The sequence below is a fragment of the Malus sylvestris genome, chromosome 2, assembly GCF_916048215.2.
Source record: "Malus sylvestris chromosome 2, drMalSylv7.2, whole genome shotgun sequence".
In the NCBI taxonomy this organism is placed as follows: Eukaryota; Viridiplantae; Streptophyta; class Magnoliopsida; order Rosales; family Rosaceae; genus Malus; species Malus sylvestris.
The window spans coordinates 19524124-19545971 of NC_062261.1; the positions used below are offsets into that span (position 1 = coordinate 19524124).

General features: G+C 37.8%; 1 protein-coding gene and 1 pseudogene across 2 annotated transcripts in view; one reads left to right on the forward strand and one right to left on the reverse strand.

Annotated features, from left to right (window-relative positions):
- The window catches only part of LOC126613847 (uncharacterized), a 60831-nt gene extending 39331 nt beyond the window's left edge, over positions 1-21500 (reverse strand). The window contains exon 1 of one of the 2 annotated variants that reach the window (XM_050281455.1): positions 21449-21500. The gene's annotated coding sequence lies outside the window, so the exon portion shown is untranslated. Of the gene's footprint in view, positions 1-21185; positions 21294-21448 lie in introns of those variants that run through there. The other variant, XM_050281456.1, reaches the window with a different exon arrangement.
- Positions 15642-16345, forward strand: LOC126613850 (uncharacterized; annotated as a pseudogene).
- Positions 21501-21848: the final 348 nt, after the last annotated feature.

Genomic DNA, 21848 nt, shown 5'->3' on the forward strand with positions numbered 1-21848 from the left:
AATTTGGTTTGCTTTGAATTATTTAATAATCCCTGTGGAGAACGACCTTGCGATATTTGTTTATACTAGAACAACCTTGTGATTCTTGCAAGTATAATAGAAGTTTTTAGCCCGTTCACATGTGTAGTAAAATCCCTATCAGAGGCCAAACTCAGAACCAAGAAAGTAGACACCAGATCCAAATCCCTTTCACGAACCCCTGCAAATATATACAAAGTAACATATGGGAAGAAGGTGCGGCCAAAGAGGTATGTAAAATACCCACACTTGGCCTCATTGGGGATTCGATATGCTGGTTGGGGGGAAGTGAGGGAGGGAAGCAGATCTAATATCCAATTTCTGATTTCGATCACATGGTGGGATGGGGATGAAGTAACACAGCTAGGGAGGAGGGAGGAAGGGAAATTAAAGAGAAAGCAGTAAAAGCTGGCAAAAAACGCCAGATAAGGGGCATGAAGCCCATGATAGTTGAGACTCGGCTCAAGGAAAACTGAGATTAAACTCAAGGAAGAATCGAGAATTAAAAAGGAAGGGACAAAACTAGAAAAGGTGAAGGAAGAGGAGGAGGGAAGTAGGGAGAGGGGATGAGCAGAGGAGATGAGAGGGGAGGAAAAGAAGGAGAGGGCAAAGGAAAGAGAAAACTCAGGAGGAAACAGAGAAGAGAGAGGAAACAGAGAAGAGAGAGGAAAATAAGTAAGGAAGGAAGGAAGGAAATGAGGAATGGTGGATGCCTCCGGCACCTAAGCCAAACGCTAGGGCCGGCGGCAAAAATTCCTGGGATTGTCTTTCACAGAGAGAATTTTAGAAAGAGAAAAAGGGAGACTTTTTCATATTCATTACAAAATAAAGGTAAAATAAGTCTGCCACTTAGCCATCATCCACTCCCTATCTCCAAAGTCTAGCAGTAGTGGGACAGTCTTTTTAGGTGCCTGGATTGGCATTAAGAAGAGAAATGATAATAAGAATCTTAAAATAGGACTTTTCATGGATTGTTTGCCACTTAGTTAACATTAATTTTCGTGTCAATATTATAAAACATTGTGAAAAAAACATGAGGTGTTAAAAAGTTCATGGAAAGTCTTACTTTTGAGAGTCTCCTTAACATTTCTCTTGGCAACAATGTTTTTAGCATTAATTTTGACATTGCTGCTTCTACCTTCAATTGCAATTTAGGTCCAACATCCTAGAATATAAAGTTCCAAAAATAATTTTGATGTTTATTTTAGATCAAAGTGAATCCTATATGATAACAACAATAAGGGAAATTGACAAAAATGACTCATTTGTTAATCTTGGGACCAAAATAGGTTTTCTGAATATGTACATAAAATGCACAACAATGACATAAATATGATTTTCCTATAACTTAAAATTACCAAATTATCCTCCCATATAAATGAATTATTGCGAAAACCCACTCAGCATTTTCTATTTTCTCCATCCAACATGTTAGGGTTCGACAAACCCACCTATCTTCTTCATCCACCCCACCTCACCTCCCAAAATCACCACCATAGTCGCCTTCTCCCCCACCAAGCGCTCCCTCCTCTCCTCCCACCTAGCCGCCTCCTCTTCTCCCAAACTCACTAAACTTCCCAAACTCTCTCCCCACATGCACAACCCCATACCCACCACACTCAATCCCTCCTTCCACCAAAAATTCCTCCAGAAGCTTCTAAAATCCGCCTTCGACATTAGAACCTCCCCTTCCTCCAACCTACTGATAGGAGCATTTTTATGCGACTTTGTTATCTTATTTCTTTGCATTTACTTAGTTAATTTCCATTTATTTTGGTAATTTAAGTTATTTTCGTATTATTGTAGGTCCAGTTGGTAAAGATGACAATAAATAGCCAAATGGAGCAATTTGGAGTAATTTTGGACTTGGATTGGATAACATGCGTGGATAGCAAATGGGCTGGACGTTTTTGGTGTTTAAATGGTGTTAGATATGTGCTAAAATCTGGAGAAATTAAAGTTGAAGCTTGGAAGGCAAGGAATTACACAAGAAAGAGGAATCCTAGTTGGGGAGGAACATTATCTTATCCAACCTTATCTTATTTTATCTCCAGCTGCAAGGATGAATCCTAATCACATTCCAACACTCTCCACCTGATATTTAGATTCCTAAAATAATTCAAAATGCCAAAACCTTTTCCTACTTGGATTCAGCCGTTTCCTCCTATATATATATGAAATTCCTGCAGCGATTTAGAAAGTGCCGCGCCTACCATTCATCAATTGAAGTTGCTGGAATTTTCAGAGTTTTTTCTCTCTTTGTTTTAAGTTTCAATTTTTATTTTACATTGCTTTTCAGTTATGATGAACATGTGTAACTAAGTTTCTTTTTAGCTAGAGGTGAATTCGAAGCCATGATCATATGTTTTATATAAATTGATTACATCCAGTTATTGTTTCATAAAACATGAAGGCGATTTACTTATCTGCTTTATAGAGAACTTATTATTGTATGTTTATTAAGGGTGCACACTTAGTTTGCAAGCAGGGATTTGATGCTAGAATATAAGGGAATTTCACCTAATCGTTATGAACTTATTTTTGCAAGTAGTAAAAGTCACTAGTCATGATTGAGTTAAGTAAATTCTTGGCAGGAGTATCATGCTTTTCATAGTTACGAATGCTTTATCAATGCTTATGATTTTCACAGAACTTAATGGTCTTTGAGATGTATCTCTATCATGCTTTTCATAGTTAGGGAACTTGAGAAGAATAATTTGGTTGTATCGCTGAGTCCAATTCAATGAACTTAGGAAAATCTAAGAGTTAATTAGTGCTATTCACAGTTAATTTGGGGCATTGTCATTCATGGTTTATAGGAAAAATAACTGGAAATCGATTTGTATGCATATGTTTCATGTGTGGAGAAGAATCCTTTAGCTATCATTTCATCCATATTTCATTCAGAGCTTAATTTACTTGCTACCATTTACATTTGTTTTCATTAAATTCGTCCAAAATCTCCCCCCTTATTGTTTTGATGTTAGTTTAACTTAGTTTTCTGTTTTACAAGTTTAATTTGTGTTGATTAGCATCCCTTCTAATCCCAGGAATAGAATGATCACTACTTACTCATACTACGATTTCATAATATATAGGGTTTAATCTATGTGTTAGTTTCTACCACATCAAATTTTGGCGCTGTTGTCGGGGATTAGCAAAAGTACTAGTCTTCCCCTTTGTTTATGTTCGTGTCTTTTCTTTTGTGTCTTATTTTGTTTTGTTTTCTTTTGGTTTAGGTACTCGTTTACGACTCGAAGTTCTTAACCTATTCGTGAGAATATATTAGAATTTGACGACGATTTTGAATGAACTTTGAGAAGGAAGAGGAAGCAGCCAGAATTCAATTCACCTAGTTCTAGTTCCAAATCCGAATTTGAAGCTGAAACTGAAATGGAATCGGAAGAGGAACAAGATATGGCTGTTGACAATCGAACAATCAAGGAACTTTCAGCCTCAGGATTAGACAATGCTGTTCCGATTTGCATCCAATACCCTAGGGCAGTTCAAGGCAAAGCCGATGAGTTTGAATTGAAGTCTAGTTTGCTGGATCACATTCCCAAATACCATAGGCTGTCCTTGGAAAATCTGAATAAGCATCTTAAGGAATTTGAAGTCGTGTGCTCGAGCATGACACCAATTAATGTGGATGGAAATATTCTGAAGATGAAAGCTTTTCCATTCTCTCTTTTGGAAAAGGCTAACGATTGGCTTTTTGAATTAGCACCTGGAAGCGTCACCTCTTGGGAAAGTATGAAGAAAGCGTTCTTAGAGAAATTCTTTCCAACTTCAAGAGTAATTCTTTTGAGGAAGAGAATTAGTGGAATTCAACAAGGCTAAGGAGAATCATTTCTGGCGTATTATGAGCATTTCAAGACTTTAGTTTCATCTTGTCCACAACATCAAATGAAGGAGGAGCTTTTAATTCAATTCTATAAAGGACTACCACTTGAGAGACAATGCTTGATGCTTCAGTTGGAGGTGCTTTAGTTGACAAAAGTCCAGTTGCTATGAAGATTTTAATAGCGAATCGTGCCTTGAATGCACAACAATATGAAGGAGTTGGAGAAAGAGAACATGCATGCCCAATCCAAGTCAATGAGGTAAGTGCTATTTCAGAACTTCAATCTCAAATGGCTAATCTCTCTATTCTTATATCACAGGTTGTTGAAGGATCCAAAATGCAAAGTATAGCTACATGTGGCGTGTGCTCTATGCAAGGACATCCTACTGATCAATGTCCTTAATTAATAGAGAGAGGGGATGGGAAAGTGCCAATGCCATAGGTTATCAAGGCCAAAATCAACCAAGGAATGACCTATTCTCCAACACTTACAATCCGGGCTAGAGAGATCATCTAAATATAAAGTGGAGGGAACCTCAACAAACTCAACAACAAGGCGGATATAGGCAGCCACCTCTAAGGCTCTATCAAAGGCTATTTGCACCACCACAGCCACCCCCACAACCTTCCCAACCAAATTTAGGTTTGTCAATGGATTATGATAAAATTCTTCAAACACTAATTTCTTTGACTCAGGGTTTACAAAACCAAGCTAAAGAGATGGGCGACGTGAAGAATCAAATTGGACAGATAGTAGAATTCATGGGACGATTTAGAGAACAAGGCAAACTTCCTAGTTCAACCATTGTCAATCCAAAGGGAGGTTTTGAAACTGCTAAAGCTATCACTTTGAGAAGCGGTAAAGACATTGGAACATTCCAAAAATGCCTAAACAAAGCCAAATAGAGGACGAACAACTTTTGCTCGAAGAAGAGGAGCAAGACAAGGCCACGACAAGGAATGAACAAACCTTGCTGTAACCTTTTAAAGCCCATATGCCACCCAATTCAGGTAAGGTTGGTCCAAACTTAATTCTTTCTAACCCCATTGCACCAAATGTACCTTTTTCCTCCCAGGTTTATGCAATTTAAGAAAGAAGAAAGTGAAAAAGACATCTTAGAAACCTTTAGAAAGGTACAAGTTAATATTCTGCTTCTTGATGCAATAAAGCAAGTTCCAAAGTATGCTAAATTTTTGAAAGAGCTTTGTACAACAAGAAAACAGATCTCGAAAAAGGAAGTGGTACAGGGAAGTGAAAATGTCTCTGCAGTTTTGCAAAGAAAGTTGCCACCTAAATGCAAAGATCCAGGTAGACGATCCCTTGTGTTATTGGTAATACCAAGTTTGAACGTGCTATATTAGATTTAGGTTCTTCAATTAATGTCATGCCGTACTCCATTTATGCATCTATGAATCTGGGAGAACTTAAAAATGATCGTATTATTATTCAATCAACTGATCGATCTATGCATACCCAAAATGAGTTTTGGAAGATGTTTTGGTGCAAGTTAACCACGTGATCTTTCCAGTAGATTTTTATGTGCTTGAGATAGAGGATTCAGCCCACTTTACACCATTTCCAATATTACTTGGAAGACCTTTCATGAAAACAGCCCGAACCAAGATAGATGTGTTCAAGGGGACGTTAACAATGGAATTTGATGGCGATGTCATTGACTTTAATATTTCTGAAGCTATGAGGTATCCTATTGATAATCATTCTTGTTTTTCTATTGATGTAGTTGATTATTTGGCACAGGAATATCTTGAATTCTTAAATAGCGATGCACTTGAGACAACCATTGCCAAGGGAATTGGACTCAAAACCAATATGGTCGAGCCTAATCTTGCAGAAATTTTTGATATTGTGGCTGCCCTTGAGTCTTTGTCACAACATATTCATAAGCCTCCTCATCCAATTCGAATTTCTGTTTCTACTAACAAGTTGTTACCCTCAGTGATTCAGGCACCCTCTTTTGAGCTTAAACCATTACCGAATCATTTGAAGTATGTTTTCCTGGGAGACAAAGAGACTTTGCTAGTCATAGTTTCTTCAACACTCATGGCATTAGAGGAGGATAAACCGGTTAGGGTGTTGAAAGAGTACAAAACAGCCAATGGATAGACTTTGGCTGACATTAGGGGAATAAGTCCTACAACCTGCATGCATCGCATTCTTCTAGAGGAAAGGGTTAAACCAACTCGAGAGGCTCAACGCCGATTCAACACTCCAATGATGGAAGTTGTGAAAAAGAAGATCATCAAGCTTCTTGATTGTGGAGTCATTTATCCAATTTCGGATAGTCATTGGGTTTCACCGATTCAAGTAGTACCAAAGAAATCTGGAGTCATCGTGGTAAAGAATGTAGAGAATGAACTTATGCCCACTCGTATCCAAGCAGGTTGGAGAGTTTGTATTGACTATAGGAAGCTCAATGCCACCACAAGGAAAGAACATTTTGCTCTACCATTCATTGATCAAATGCTTGAAAGTTTAGCTGGTCATTCTTTTTATTGCTTTCTTGATGGTTATTCAGGATATAATTAGATTGTTATAGCTCCAGATGATCAAGAAAAGACTACTTTTACTTGTCCATTTGGTACTTTTGCTTATCATCGAATACCATTTGGCTTATGTAATGCACCAGCCACCTTTCAAAGATTCATGGTAAGTATCATTTCAGATTTTGTTGAGAAGATTATTGAAGTTTTCATGGATAATTTTAGTGCCTTTGGTGATTCTTTTGATGATTGTCTAACTAATCTCACTTTGATATTGAACCGTTGCATTGAAACTAACCTTGTTTTAAATTGGGAAAAGTGTCACTTCATGGTAAAACAAGGCATCGTTTTAGGTCATATAGTTTCAGAAAAGGGAATCGAAGTTGATAAATCTAAAATAGATCTCGTACACTACTTACCCTCTCCTCTTTCTGTGAGAGAGGTTCATTATTTTCTTGGACATGCAGGATTCTATAGACGGTTTATCAAAGATTTTTCAAAGATTTAAACACTGTTGTGTAGACTTCTACAAAAGGATGTGCCGTTTGTGATTGATGAGGAATGTGAGAAGGCATTCAATCATCTCAAAGATATGTTAACTTTAGCCCATATCATTGTCCCACCAGATTGGAGTCTTCCATTCGAACTTATGTGAGATGCTTCAGATTATGCTTTAGGAGCTATTTTGGGACAAAGAAAGGACAAGAAGCCGCATGTCATCTACTACGCTTCTCGGACATTGAATTATGCTCAATTGAATTACTCCACTACTGAAAAAGAACTCCTTGTTGTTGTCTTTGCTTTAGATAAGTTTTGTTCTTATTTACTTGGAACTAAAGTTATAATTTACTTTGACCACGCAGCTTTGAAGTACGTACTTACAAAGAAAGAAGCCAAGCCAAGGCTTATTCGCTGGATGCTTCTTCTCCAAGAGTTTGACGTGGAAATGTGAGACAAAAAAGGAAGCGAGAATGTAGTAGCTGACCATTTAAGTCGTTTGGTACATGACAAAGACCCATTACCTATCTCAGAGGCATTCCTAGATGAACAACTGCTGACCATCAAGGTAAGTGAGCCATGGTATGTTGATATTGTGTCTAAACAAGTTCCAAACACCATAAATAGGCACCAATGTGATAAACTTAAAAACAAATAAGCACGTTTTTATGTGTGGGATGACTCTTATTTGTGGAAATATTGGATCAAATTATTCGTAGCTGTGTGCATGATTCTGAATTCAATTCAATTTTAACTTTTTGTCACACTTATGCTTGTGAAGGTCATTTTGGTACTCAAAGAATGGCACTTAAAGTTCTAGAATGTGGATTTTATTGGCCTACTATATTTAAGGATGCTAGAATTTTTTGCATGACCTGTGATCGTTGTCAAAGAACAAGCAATATAGGTTCAAGAGACCAAATGCCGTAGACGCCTATATTTTATGTTGAGATTTTTGATGTTTGGGGCATTGATTTCATGGGTCCTTTTCCTTCCTCTCATGGTTTCATTTATATTTTACTTGCTGTAGATTATGTTTCGAAATGGGTGGAAGCAAAAGCCACCCGTACTAATGATTCCAAAGTGGTTGTAGATTTTGTCAAAACTAACATATTTGTAAGGTTTGGAATGCCGCGAGTAATTATAAGTGATGGGGGTTCTCACTTTTCTAATTGGACCATAGAGGCGTTACTCAAAAAGTACAATGTCACACATAAGGTTTCGACACCTTATCATCCTCAAACAAGTGGACAAGTCGAAGTTTCTAACCGGGAAATCAAGCAAATCTTTGAAAAGACAGTTGAACCAACTCGAAAGGATTGGAGCTCGCGTTTGAATGATGCATTGTGGGCATATCGTACAGCCTACAAAACACCAATTGGAATGTTTTATTTTCTGCTCATTTATGGGAAACCATGTCATCTTCCAATTGAGTTGGAGCATCATGCACATTGGGCAGTCAAGACTTTCAACATGGACATTGATGTTGCTGGCGTTCATAGAAAGTTACAATTGAATGAGCTTGAAGAAATTCAGAATGAGGCTTCTGAGAATGCTCGGATTTACAAGGAGAAAACAAAGGCTTTCCATGATAAGATGATCCGTAGTAAGATATTTTTTGTAGGGCAGAAAGTGTTACTCTTCAACTCCCGCCTTCGATTGTTTCCAGGTAAGTTGCGTTCTAAATGGATTGGTCCTTTTGTTGTTACTAATATTTTTCCTCATGGTGCAGTCCAAATTCAAAGTTTAAAGATTGGAAACGAATTCAAAGTGAATGGACATCGATTGAAGCCTTATTATGAGTGTTTTAAGGAGCATGTCGTGGAGGATGTACCCTTCCATGTTGCAGGCCATAGTGAAGCTTAAATGGAGGTATCATCCAACTGGAAGACGTTAAAGCAAGCGCTTCTTGGGAGGTAACCCATGTATTCAAATAAAGAGACATTGGAATTTCCGGCTCTTACAACTAGATTTGCTCTCTTTTACCCTTCTCTTTATTGTTTTTACTTTGCCATGATTGTCTTGTTTGCTAGTTTTCTTTTATTGATTTCTTGTTTAAGTTTATTTTTTTTTTAACATTGAGGACAATGTTTGGTTTAAGTGTGTGTGTGTGGGGGGGGGGGGGTAAACATATTGCTTTTCATGACTTACCTTTGAATTTCACCACCTATCACTACTAATGTTGTTATTCACTGTTTTATAGTGTTTTATTGTGTCTTTGAAAAAAAAATTGAAAAAGTTTGAGAAAAAAACCAAAAAAGAGTTGTTTTTGTTGCATGTTTGTGTCTTAGGGTACGTTCCAACACAATGATGAGGATTTGGTTTTTAATTGCATGACTGTTGCATGATTGTTAAAGAAAGTTGAAAACATGTGTGGAAGTTTTAAATGCTCTTGGGTTAATACTTAGTTGTAGTTGTCATTTACGTATTCACATGTAATCACAAAAGGAAAAAAAAAAATCAGTTTTTGTAACATGCTTGAAGGAAGAAACTCAAACTAACGCTACAACTCTGTGAGACTTGAGCCTATTCTTTTTCTGGAGAGTTATTAATCTGTGATATTCTTGTTTTCTAATGTCGTTGCATGATCTCATTATTTCTTTGCTTGGTTGCTACTTAGAATGCTTTTTCATTATTTTAGTTCCAAATACTAGAACTCATGCCTGTTTCATTCAAAGCATAAAATTGATTGCATAACAAATAACAAGATGAAGTTGTTTAGTTACCACCAGAGCCAAAATGCCTTATCCCTTGCATATGTTTTGTAGGCTTAACCCCCTTGAGCCTTATTTAGCTTATTTTCTTTGTTAGCATGCATTATCCCTACCTAGCCTAGTATAGGAATATCCATAACCTTGTTCTTAAAGAATAGTGGAGCATGAATTGTTGGGAATTCCTTTTGATCTACGATTTGCAGAAAACAAGTGTGGGTGGAAGGATTTGTTCTTTTGAATCTGGTGAGGTAGTGTGTATGTTTTATGTTCCAAAGAAAAAAAAAACGAAAAAAAAAAAAAAGAAAAGGAAGAAAAAATGTGTTCAAAAAGAAGAAAAAAAAGGTTGAAAAGAAGTGAGAATGAGTTCATAGGTGTTGGTTGTTGAAGAAGGGTCCAAAAATGTGAATTTGACTGTAATGTTGTACGAATCTCCCCTTTGTGTTTATAGTTGGGTGATGTAATCAAAAGTTGAATTCTAAGTGTTGATTTCATTACTTTGCTTACTATTACTTTAAGAACCTTTGTTTATCCTTAACCTTTCTTTGTTAGCCAATACCCTAACGCCATTACAACCCTTAGACATTTATCTTGATTGTTATATTCAATATGTGGAGTTTGAAATTGGTACGAGCATATGGAATCCCTGGTTTTTGCTTCTAAGTAGTGACATTCCGTTCATGAGATCACATACATGTGTGTATCAATCTTCTCACACATACTTAGTATAGGGAGTGTAGTAAGAAAATCTGTGTGAAAATAGAGAGTATATCCGGTGAGGAATTGAGTGAATTCTCTAAGGCATGTTACTACTTTCAAATGTTGTTGTAATTGATTAAATGCGAGCTAGTGAGTGGTTACAATGGTTAAGTATAAGCTGAAGAGTAAGGATTGCTAAAATCTATGTAAGTAATGATTTTTAACATGTCATGTTTCATTGGAAATCTCTGAGGCAATTGTTGGAAGGTTTAGGTTTTGTTTTGTTTTCTTTGTTTTGCTCGGGGACTAGCAAAAGTTAAGTGTGGGCGAATTTGATAGGAGCATATTTATATGACTTTGTTATCTTATTTCTTTGCATTTATTTAGTTAATTTAAGTTATTTTTGTATTATTGTAGGTCTAGTTAGTAAAGATGACAATAAATAGCCAAATGGAGCAATTTGGAGCAGTTTTGGACTTGGATTGGATAACATGTGTGGATAGCATATGGGCTGGACACTTTTGGTGTTTAAATGATGCTAGATATGTGCTAAAATCTAGAGAAATTAAAGTTGAAGCTCAAAAGGCAAGGAATTACACAAGAAAGAGGAATCCTAGTTGGAGAGGAACATTATCTTATCCTATCTTATCTTATCTTAACCAACCTTATCTTATCTTATCTCCAGCTACAAGGAGGAATCTTAATCACATTCCAACACTCTCTACCTGATTTTTAGAGTCCTAAAATGTAACAACCCGAAATTTCTAATTCAAAAGCTAATTACTAAGATAGGCCCCAAATTCAATTTCTTAGCAAATTTCACTAAAAGATTAATCTTAGGTATTTTATTATGGCTGCATCTAACCTCCTTATTAGACTGCCTACGTGCCCTACTAAGGGATCAAGCCATTCGTAGTTTACATTACGCTTCTAGAACGACATACTAAAATTTCATTTTGATCTAACGGTCGAATCTCCGTCAATCACGACATTCGAGTGGTAGTCGACGTTTTAATTTACTAACTTGCAAATCCAATTTGGGAAGAACCTTACGTCAGATTCTCGATCCGTAAGTTCCTAAGGTCCTCAAATATTATGAGTAAGAACCTATTAAAGTTTGCTGATGCTCCAACTGTCGGATCGTCGATTCATATAATGACCTAGTAAGGTATCGTATAGAATTTAGGTTCAAACGATCAACCTACATCATACGAATATCAAAATTGAAATTAAGGAATCTAATTTAGCCTAAAAATAGCATTGACGGCCCTTTGGCCACACACGTCGCCGCGCTTGGTGGTTTCCGGCGACTGGAAACCCACTTTTTCGTCTAACTCCAAATTCTACCTAAATTTACAAAAAGATAGAGCTTAACAAGAGGAACAAGTTTTATATCTGCCACGAACTTCAAAAGTGGACGAAAAAGGGTCAATTCGCTGATAAATCTAGCGGGTGCCTAAAGCTTCCTGATATCGATTCATCGCCCACGATGATCCAACAGAATCAAAGCTGGTTGGAATTTACTTCTATGATGATGGGCTACAAAACTCAAGTGGTGTCATCGACCATCACTGTGCTGATTCACCGGAAAAATGAAAAGGGTGGCCAGAGCACCATTGGTTTTCATCGATTTTTATGGCCTCACACCACCATATATGGTGGTTAATCAAGGTGGTTCTTGGTTGGATTTTGTAGAGGGGACTGAGAGCTTCAAGATGGTGGTGGTGGTGTCGAAAAATTCCACCGAAGTTGGCCCGAATCGACCTTGGAAAATGGGAGGTCGCAGGAGGTCAAATGGGGGTTTTTCTGGGCTCATTGGGCCTCTGAAACTTGCTAATTTTTGGCATATAGACTTTGGAAACTTACTACTGATAGTAAGTCCACATATCTAAAAGGTCTCACTACTTTCGAGACTCGTAACTTCTCCATTCTAACTCGGAATTAAGAACGGTTTTCACCTACACGTTTGTGGAATCGTCCTCTATCCAAAAGTTATAAGTAATAGGATAAAATATACGAGGATAAAATGCGTCCTTATAAAATTATGTTTAGTCAACGAGAGACATTTTTGTCTTTTCACTTCCTGATAAATTTTTTTTTCCACATAATCATATATTTTAGAAATTTTCAGGGTATTATATAAAATAATTCAAAATGCCAAAACCTTTTCCTACTTGGATTCATTCGTTTCCCACCATATACATATTAAATTCCTACAGCGATTTAGAGAGTGCCTCGCCTACCATTCATCCATTGAAGTTGTTGGAATTTTCAGAGTTCTTTCTCTCTTTATTTTAAGTTTCAATGTTTATTTTAGATTGCTTTTCCGTTATGATGAACATGCGTAACTAAGTTTCTTTTTAGCTAGAGGTGAATTCGAAGCCATGATCATATATTTTATATAAATTGATTACATCCAATTATTGTTTCATAAAACATGAATGCGATTTACTTATCTGCTTTATAGAGAACTTATTCTTGTATGTTTATTAAGGGTGCACACCTAGCAGGGATTTGATGCTAGAATATAAGGGAATTTCACCTAATTGTTGTGAACTTATATTTGCAAGTAGTAAAAGTCACTAGTCATGATTGAGTTAAGTAAATTCTTGGCATGAGTATCATGCTTTTCATAGTTACGAATGCTTTGTAAATGCTTATGATTTTCACATAGCTTAATGATCTTTGAGATGTATCTCTATCATCCTTTTCATAGTTAGGGAACTTGAGAAGAATAATTTGGTTGCGTCGCTGAGTCCAATTCAATGAACTTAAGAAAATCTGAGAGTTAATTAGTGCTATTCACAGTTAACTTGGGGCATTGTCATTCATGGTTTATAGGAAGAATAACTGGAAATCGATTTGTATGCATATGTTTAATGTGTGGAGAAGAATCCTTTAGCTATCATTTCATCCATATTTCATTCACAACTTAATTTACTTGCTACCATTTACTTTTGTTTTCATTAAATTCGTCCAAAATCTCCCCCTTCATTGTTTTGATGTTAGTTTAACTTAGTTTTCTGTTTTACAAGTTTAGTTTGTGTTGATTAGCATCCCTTCTAATTCCCGGAATAAAATGATCCCTACTTAATCGTACTACAATTTCATAATATATAGGGTTTAATTTGTGTGTTACCCACCCACCAAGTTTACGCCTTTGGAGCAACATGTGGTGGAATTGAAGAAGCGCCACTCAGATGTTCTTCTGATGGTGGAAGATGAAATTGATTTCATTATTTTAGTTCGAAAAACATGGGTTCTCATGCTTCCAGGGCCCTTTTTTTGTTTGGTGGTGGAATCTGGGCAGGGAATAGGGATTCAAACAATTTGGAGTGGGTTCAGGATTTGCTCTATGTTCACAATTGGGATTCAAACAATTTGGGCAAGGACAATTGTGTGATTCCCTACCTTGTTTGAATGTCGTGATGGTGTTTACTAAAAAATGGTAAAAATTGGTGTTTTGTTTGATGAATTTTCAGGATATGCTTATTGTATGTACATGATATGCTCACAGGATCTGAGCTCAACCCATAAACCTATAGCACATCTCTCTCTTTGAAATCAGAGAAATGACGCAGTGAGCTGTGAGTATTTACAATTTATATGTGAATATTTTCATCATTTTGTTTTGTGCATGATGTGCATGAAGTGTGCATGACTAGTTTGTCCTAATTTGATTCCAAGATTAACAAAATGGGTCATTTCTGTCAATTTTCCAAAAAATAAAAACTAACATACTAATTGGAATATAAAATGAAACTTGACAATATGCTTCGAAATGCCATGTCAGCATTAATTAAGAAAAAAAATTAAACATACCGATTAGATATGCTCTAAGAATTCAATTTAAATGTGGCTCAATCAAGATAAGGGTTTGGTATACCCTTATCTGTGAAAGGTGGAACGCTTACGAAGGTCGAGTTCAGGTGGGGTGGGGGAGAATACACTATTTGTAGACTACTTTTAAAAATCAGAATTGGACCTTGATTAGCCACTCCTTTGGAGGCTCAATAGTCTTCATCACTCTTGCGATTCCCCACTCGAGTTTCAAACAACGAGTTTGTATAGGGTGAATAGATTTTGGGTTTTACAATCAGCTAAAAGGTAAGCTCAATTTTGAAATTTTGAGGAAATTTTGAATTTATTCTAAATCCCTAAATAAAATGTAGAGTTTTGCAGTGACAGGAGGAGAACATGAAAGTCGACATCATGTTCTACACTCTTTCTAGAATAGGATAAATCGCCAAAATGGTCCCTGAAATTTGCATAACTCATCACTTTGGTCTCTGAGATTCCAAATCGATAAAAGTGGTCCATGATATTGTCCACCATTCATCATTTTGGTCATTCTGTTAAAAACTATGTTAAGTGTCTTGGAGCTCTTAGCCGGAAGTTTGGACAATTTTCAAAGCTTCGTAACTCAATCGTTTCTTAACCAAATTCGACCCATAATATATCAAAATGAAGATAGGAAAGTTTAGAATAAGAGTATACCTATTTCTAAGCCCAATGGTTGCCAGAGATTTCCGGAAAATAGCCTCAAAGTTGACTGGTCCGAGTGAAAACTTGAAAACTCGCCGGAAACTAGGTAAACTTTAAACGTTAATAACTTCTTCAATACTAAACGAAATCAAGTGATTCAAAAAAAAAAATTCATACTTCTTGATGAGACAAAGAGAATGGTATCTTTTTTATGGCTAAATCATCGTGGTTTGGCCGGAAAACGGCTCGAAAGTGGCTATCTTGGTCTCGAGTTAGCCACTTTCAAGCTGTTTCCGACTAAACCATGGCGATTTAGCCGTAAAAAAAGTATAATTCTCTTCGTCTCATTGAGAAGTATGATTATTGTTTTTGAATCATTTGATTTCGTTGAGTATTGAAGAAGTTATGAACGTTTAAAGTTTTCCCAGTTTCCGGCGAGTTTTCAAGTTTTCACTCTGACCGGTCAATTTTGTGGCTATTTTCCGGCAATCTCTGGCAACCATTGGGGTTAGAAATAGGTATACTCTTATTCTACACTTTCCTATCTTCATTTTGATATATTATGGGTCGAATTTGGTTAAGAAACGATTGAGTTACGAAGCTTTGAAAATTGCCCAAACTTCCGACCAAGAGCTCCGGGACACTTAACGGAGTTTTTAACGGAAGGACCAAAATGATGGATGGTGGACAATCTTAGGGACCACTTTTATCGATTTGGAATCTCAGGGACCAAAGTGATGATTTATGCAAATCTCAAGGACCATTTTTGCAATTTACCCTTCTAGAATACACTTTTTATAACCAACTGTTAGGAGTTCGTAGAAATATAGTATTTAGACAAACTTTTTCTGATTGTGACTTGTATGAGAGATGCAACTAAAAAGATGATAAGTGTAGATGAAGACCATGTCTGGAAAGAGTATGTGAAGATATGATAAATTCGTTGTTTTTCTTTTATGTGTGTGATATTCTTTTAATTCTTCTTATACTTCTGGTTTCCTTACTGGTTTTTTATATTTTGATTGGTTGTCACATGGTGGTGCTAAAAGCTTTCGTTGGAAGGCCATTCTAAATTGGGATGATATAGTGGATTTCTATGGGAATGATAGAGCCACAGCCGAGGGTGCTAAAATAGATGTAGAAGTCGTTGAGATTATGATTGCTCCACATAATGAACCTAATGATATTGATTTGGTTGGTGATCCACAAAGTTTAGAAGATATTGAAATTATTAATGAGATTTCATCTAATTCAGCCAATGGTCAAAAGACTTAAAGCAAGAGAAAACTACCAAGTTTTGTTGATGTGCCACATATAAAGAGAAAACCAACCACCCCTAAAGATGTGATTGCAGATTCCCTTGCCAAGATGGCTTCATCCTTTCAAGGCTCTATTGTGCAGACACAATGAAGCTTGATCCAACGTGGTATATGATAAAGTAAATGTAATACCAAATCTCAATGAAGAAGAACAAATCAAAGCATGTGCTTGGTTGATTGAAAATGACAAGAAATTTTTCATATTGAAGACACTCCCAATTTAGAAGAAAAAAGATATGGTATTATTGCTTACTTCACGAGGTGCATAAGATTGTTTTCATTATATTTCTCACTTTTGTGTTGTTTAGTAATATATTAGTTAGAATAAAAGTCTTTCATGTCATGAAAGTTTGTTGACATTTGCAAGTGTGCTTTACTGGAACTTTCCTACTTCAATCAACTCTATCATACTATTGCTGACATACTTTTTGTAAAGTGTTGCTTCGAGAAGTAGTTAATTGTTGGAAGATTTAGTATGTTCCTCTATGTACTAAGCATTGGTAGCCCCAATTTTTGGTTTGATGACTTTATCACTGATGCACTCATTGAGGATTGCACTAATCTGTATTTGGACATTTAAGTTTGCAACGTTGTAGAAAAGGTAAACTGGATATTGCATATAACTAGTTTAAGTTTTTCTTTTTTAAATTTGTAGTCTTCTATAGAATACAAATTATAGTGAATATCCAAACAATGAAATTTGTAATTCTTGTTATTTTGTAATTTCTATGTATCCAACATCAAAACAAGGAAATTTCAATTAATGAATTTTAATTACTGTAAATTGTAATTCCCGTCATTTAGATTTATGTGGAAATTTAGAAATTCTCTATCCAAACAGTGTAAGTGTAGAACTTTCATAATTTATTATTTCTTTGACCTTTACTTATTTAATGTGGTTTTAATCTACTACATTTGATTTTTTTTTTCTATTTCAAGCCAACTTTGAGATCAACATGGTGGATTCGGGGATTGCCGAGTACATAAACCTTGTGTGGAGGGAGCATCATAAGGAGTGGAAGTACGAGTTGCACTGCTACTAAAAGACTTGTGAGTCTCCTGATGTAGCTCCTACCGATCCACTTATGAAGATTTGAGAGAGCATAGGCGAGTGGTTGTGGTTGTCCATTCATTTTTTTTATTCAAGTTTAATTAATTAATTTTTTTTAATTTACAACATAAATTGGCGGCAAATAAAGGCAACCGGGAGAAGAAGCGGTATGTTCATCACTTTGGTTCCTAAACCCTATCTTATTGGGTCAAGGAATGGCGGGTGAGTGGTTCACATCTCTTGGAAGTGGATGTTTGGATGGATACACATGCAATTATGGCAACCAAGTCGCGGACGACATTTATGTAAGTATTTTATTCCACGTTTTAAATTTAAATTTCATTACAATAAAAAAAAAGTTTGAATGAATGGGCTAATGGAGAAGCTGACTTGATTCAGAGGTGTCTCTACAATTGCTGGTGGACGAGGTTGGACGATGGAAAGGCAAAGAAGTCCGCGTCCTAGGAGTGGGTCGGGTTCGGGACGTCATGGGATCATTTTCTTCACCTAGCTCTCATCCTTCAACCAATACATCTTCCAGACTGCAATAGGTGGAGATTGGAGCTAGCACGTCAAATAGGAGAAGTTGAGCGCCAACAAGAAGAAGCGGTGCACCTGCAAGAAGAAGTTGCTTGCGCGCGAGAAGCTCTACTCGAGCTCAACAAATATGTTTGACAGTACCTTACTGTGCTAGCACATCAAAGAGAAGACTCTGAGGGAGCTTCATGAGCCATTCGCCCAGCAACCTTAGCAGCAGGCACTCGAATAGTTTAGGTTAATTTGTTTAGTGTTTTTTTTTTATATAATTGTATGACGAATTTATTTTAAATATACAACAACAACAACAACAACAACAAAGCCTTTTCCCACTAAGTGGGATCGGCTATATGAATCCTAGAACGCCATTGCGCTCGGTTTTGCACATGTCCAAACCCATTTTATGTACGTGTTGATGCTTCACCGCCCAACATTCTATGCCATACATCATCGCCGGCCTTATTGCCGTCCTATAAAATTTTACCTTGAGCTTCAGTGGCCTACGACGGTCATACAACACGCCGGATGCACTCTTCCACTTCATCCATCCAGCTTGTATTCTATGGTTGAGATCTCCATCTAATTCTCCGTTCTTTTGCAAGATAGATCCTAGGTAGCGAAAACGGTCGCTCTTTGGTATTACCTGATCTCCGATCCTCGCCCCTAACTCATTTTGGCCTCCATTTGCACTGAGCTTGCACTCTATATATTCTGTCTTTGATCGGCTTAAGCGAAGACCTTTAGATTCCAACACTTCTCTCCAAAGGTTAAGCTTCGCATTTACCCCTCATGAGTTTCATCTATCAACACTATATCATTTGCGAGAATCATACACCAAGGAATATCATCTTGAATATGTCCTGTTAACTCATCCATTACCAACGCAAAAGGGTAAGGACTTAAGGATTGTTGATGCACAAAATCAGTGAGGACTTTGGGACAACAGAAAGTATTAAGTTATTGATCTGGTCATTAGTGTGGATAAGTATGTAAAAGGATAGAGACAGTAAAGCAAACATAAGATGTACGTGGTTCACCCAGATTGGCTACGTCCACGGAGTAGATGAGTTCTCATTAATTGTGAAGGGTTTACACAAGTACATAGGTTCAAGCTCTCCTTTAGTGAGTACAAATGAATGATTTAGTACAAATGACATTAGGAAATATTGTGGGAGAATGATCTCGTAATCACGAAACTTCTAAGTACCGAAGTGTGGTATCGTCTTCACTTGCCTTATCTGTCTTATAGGTAGATGTGGCATCTTCTCTGGAAGTACTCTTCCTCCATCCAGGGGTGGTATCTTTAACTAGTGGAGATGCACAAGGTAATGTATCAATTTCACTTGAAGCTTACTTGTAGTTTCAGGCTTGGTCAAGCGCGATACAAACCATGTAGTAGGAGTCCCCCAAGTCGCCGAGCTAGGGGATCTGCTAAAAGAGGTGACAGACAAGGTAAGCAATCAGAGCTCCAAGCAATCAGTCCTAAATCAGAAGTTTGATTTCGAGTTCCGGCTGATTGTTCTTATTCTCCCTATCTTGCAGGCAGCATGAAGGATAAAGAGAAGAAAAGGAGAATAGATGATATGAGATACTTTTGCTTTTGAAGAAGTAACTTTCCACAGGCTTATTCTTGAACTGGGCTGAAGGGTTTTCTGGTTTCCTCTAGAGTATAAGGCCAACTGAAGAATTTGAGGGTCAAAACAAGTCCATCAAATCTAGAGTACGTTCGACCCTGCTGATATGGGATACTTTTACTGTTGACAAAGTAGTGGATGTATCGGCACGCGTTCTATTACGCTTGTCTCCACATGCTTCCTTGTATCCTTCTCACTTTCCCTATCGGTTCCTCAGGCAGATGTGGTATCTTTTCTGGAAGCATAAGATGTTGAAGATGAGTACTCGAGAGCAATGCCAGGTAAGTAATCAGGTAAGGGGTTCCAGGCAGTCAGTTCCTGACTGGAAGCTTGATTCCAAGTGCTGACTGATTGCTCTCTTTCTCCTTGTCTTGCAGGTAAGAGCAAGGCCAAAGGAAAAGACAGGGAAAAAGCATGATATGGGATACTCTTGCTTTTAACCCTGATGATATGAGATATTCTTGCTCTGGTGTAGCTTGTTTGCATAGGTATTATCGGGGGGAAAGAAAGCTGAGTATTTCGAGAGGCTTCGTTGGGAGTGCCCTCTCAGATATGAGGAAGGGTTGAGCATTTTTGCAGGTCTGCCTGTCCGTTAAGAATGGAGGTCGACATATATAGGAGTCTCCCTAACAACAAGTAGTAATGCTATTCCTTTACCCTGCTTGGTCATAGCACGGTAGTGGGAGCTGCCAGCTTCACGTGTGTCAGAGCACTTTGAAAAAGTGGTTTGTGGTATTTGGAAAGCTGATGTTGCGTGCGAAGATTACAGACAAGCTTTATCCAAGAAGATCTGGCTTTCGAAGTTGAGAAAGCGGTGCCTCTTTGATTTTCGAACAAGCAATCCTGTCGGGGATCTGGCTCTCGAGATTCGGAGAACGGTGCCTCTTCGATTTTTGAGAGAGCAATCCTGTTGGGAGTCTGGCTTTCGAGATTCAGAGAGCGGTGTCTCTTCGATTTTTGAGAAATTAATCATGTTGGGAGTCTGGCTCTCGAGATTCGGAGAACGGTGCTTCTTTGATTTTGGAGCAAGCAATCTTGTTGGGAGTGTTTTCTCGAAAGTGAGTAAAGGTAGGGCATGTTTGCTAGTCTACCTTGCCACGGAGCACAGAGGTTGACACACAGGGACTTTCCAATTATCCAGCAGTGGTGCTGTTCCTTTATCCTTGTGGGTAATAATATGATAGCTAGACCTTCAAAATTTATGTGTCTAAACTTTGTTAATGCTGTTTCTTTGCTTTCTTTTACCCTTCTTGGTCATAGCGATGTAGTGGGAGCTGCAAGCTTCACGTGTCTAAACTTTGTCAGAGATCTTTGGCAAAGTTATCTGTGGTACCCCTGAGCTGATAGTGCGTGTGAAAAGTGGATGATTGAACAGTAAGATTCACGTGCTTTCTACTTCACCAAAAATCTTCAACAGAATGCCCGTAATTTCAGCAAAGCTGAGTGTGCATGTGACAAGTGCTGACAAGGCTGAAAAGTGCCTCTTCGATTTCTGAGATCGGCCCTCGTGGTCTCTGAGCAGCCCAGCTTTTGAGAAAGCAAGCCTCTTCGATTTCTGAGATCGATCTTCGTGGTCTTTGAGCAGCTCAGCTTTTGAGAAAGCAAACGCCTCTTTGATTTCTGAGATCGGCCCTCGTGGTCTTTGAGCAGCCCAACTTTTGAGAAAGCAAACGCCTCTTCGATTTCTGAGCAGACGCCTCTTCGATTTCTGAAGCTCCGTCGAGTGCAGATTTTTATAGAGGCTGGCATTAAGTTTCAAAGCACACTTGAATATTCACCAGTAGAAGCTCCCTTCTTGCACTTCTAAGATCTTGATTTGTCCGACCTCTTCTCTCTTCAACACCTTTGAAAATGTCTGGCCCCTCCGACCATCATTTTGACTTGAACCTTGTTGAAGAGGCAGCCACGCCTTCTCCAGACAACATATGGCGCCCATCCTTCTTATCCCCTACTGGTCCTCTTACCGTTGGGGATTCCGTGATGAAGAATGATATGACCACTGCAGTGGTGGCCAGGAACCTTCTCACTCCCAAAGATAACAGACTACTTTCCAAACGGTCTGATAAATTGGCTGTTAAGGATTCTCTGGCTCTGAGTATTCAGTGTGCAGGTTCTGTGTCTAATATGGCCCAACGCCTATTTGCTCGAACCCGCCAAGTTGAATCATTGGCGACTGAAGTGATGAGTCTCAAACAGGAAATTAGAGGGCTCAAGCATGAGAATAAACAGTTGCACCGGCTCGCACATAACTATGCTACAAACATGAAGAGGAAGCTTGACCAGATGAAGGACTCTGATGGTCAGGTTTTACTTGATCATCAGCGGTTTGTGGGTTTGTTCCAAAGGTATTTATTGCCTTCGTCTTCTAGGGTTGTACCGCATAATGAAGCTCCAAATGATCAACCTCCGATGCCTTTTCCTTCTAGGGTTCTGTCCAGTACTGAGGCTCTGAATGATCCCCCTCCGATGCCTTCTCTTTCTGGGGCTCTACCGACTGCTGGGACTTCTCCTAAGCAACCTTTGTGAAGGCTCCCTCTTGTTTGTTTATTT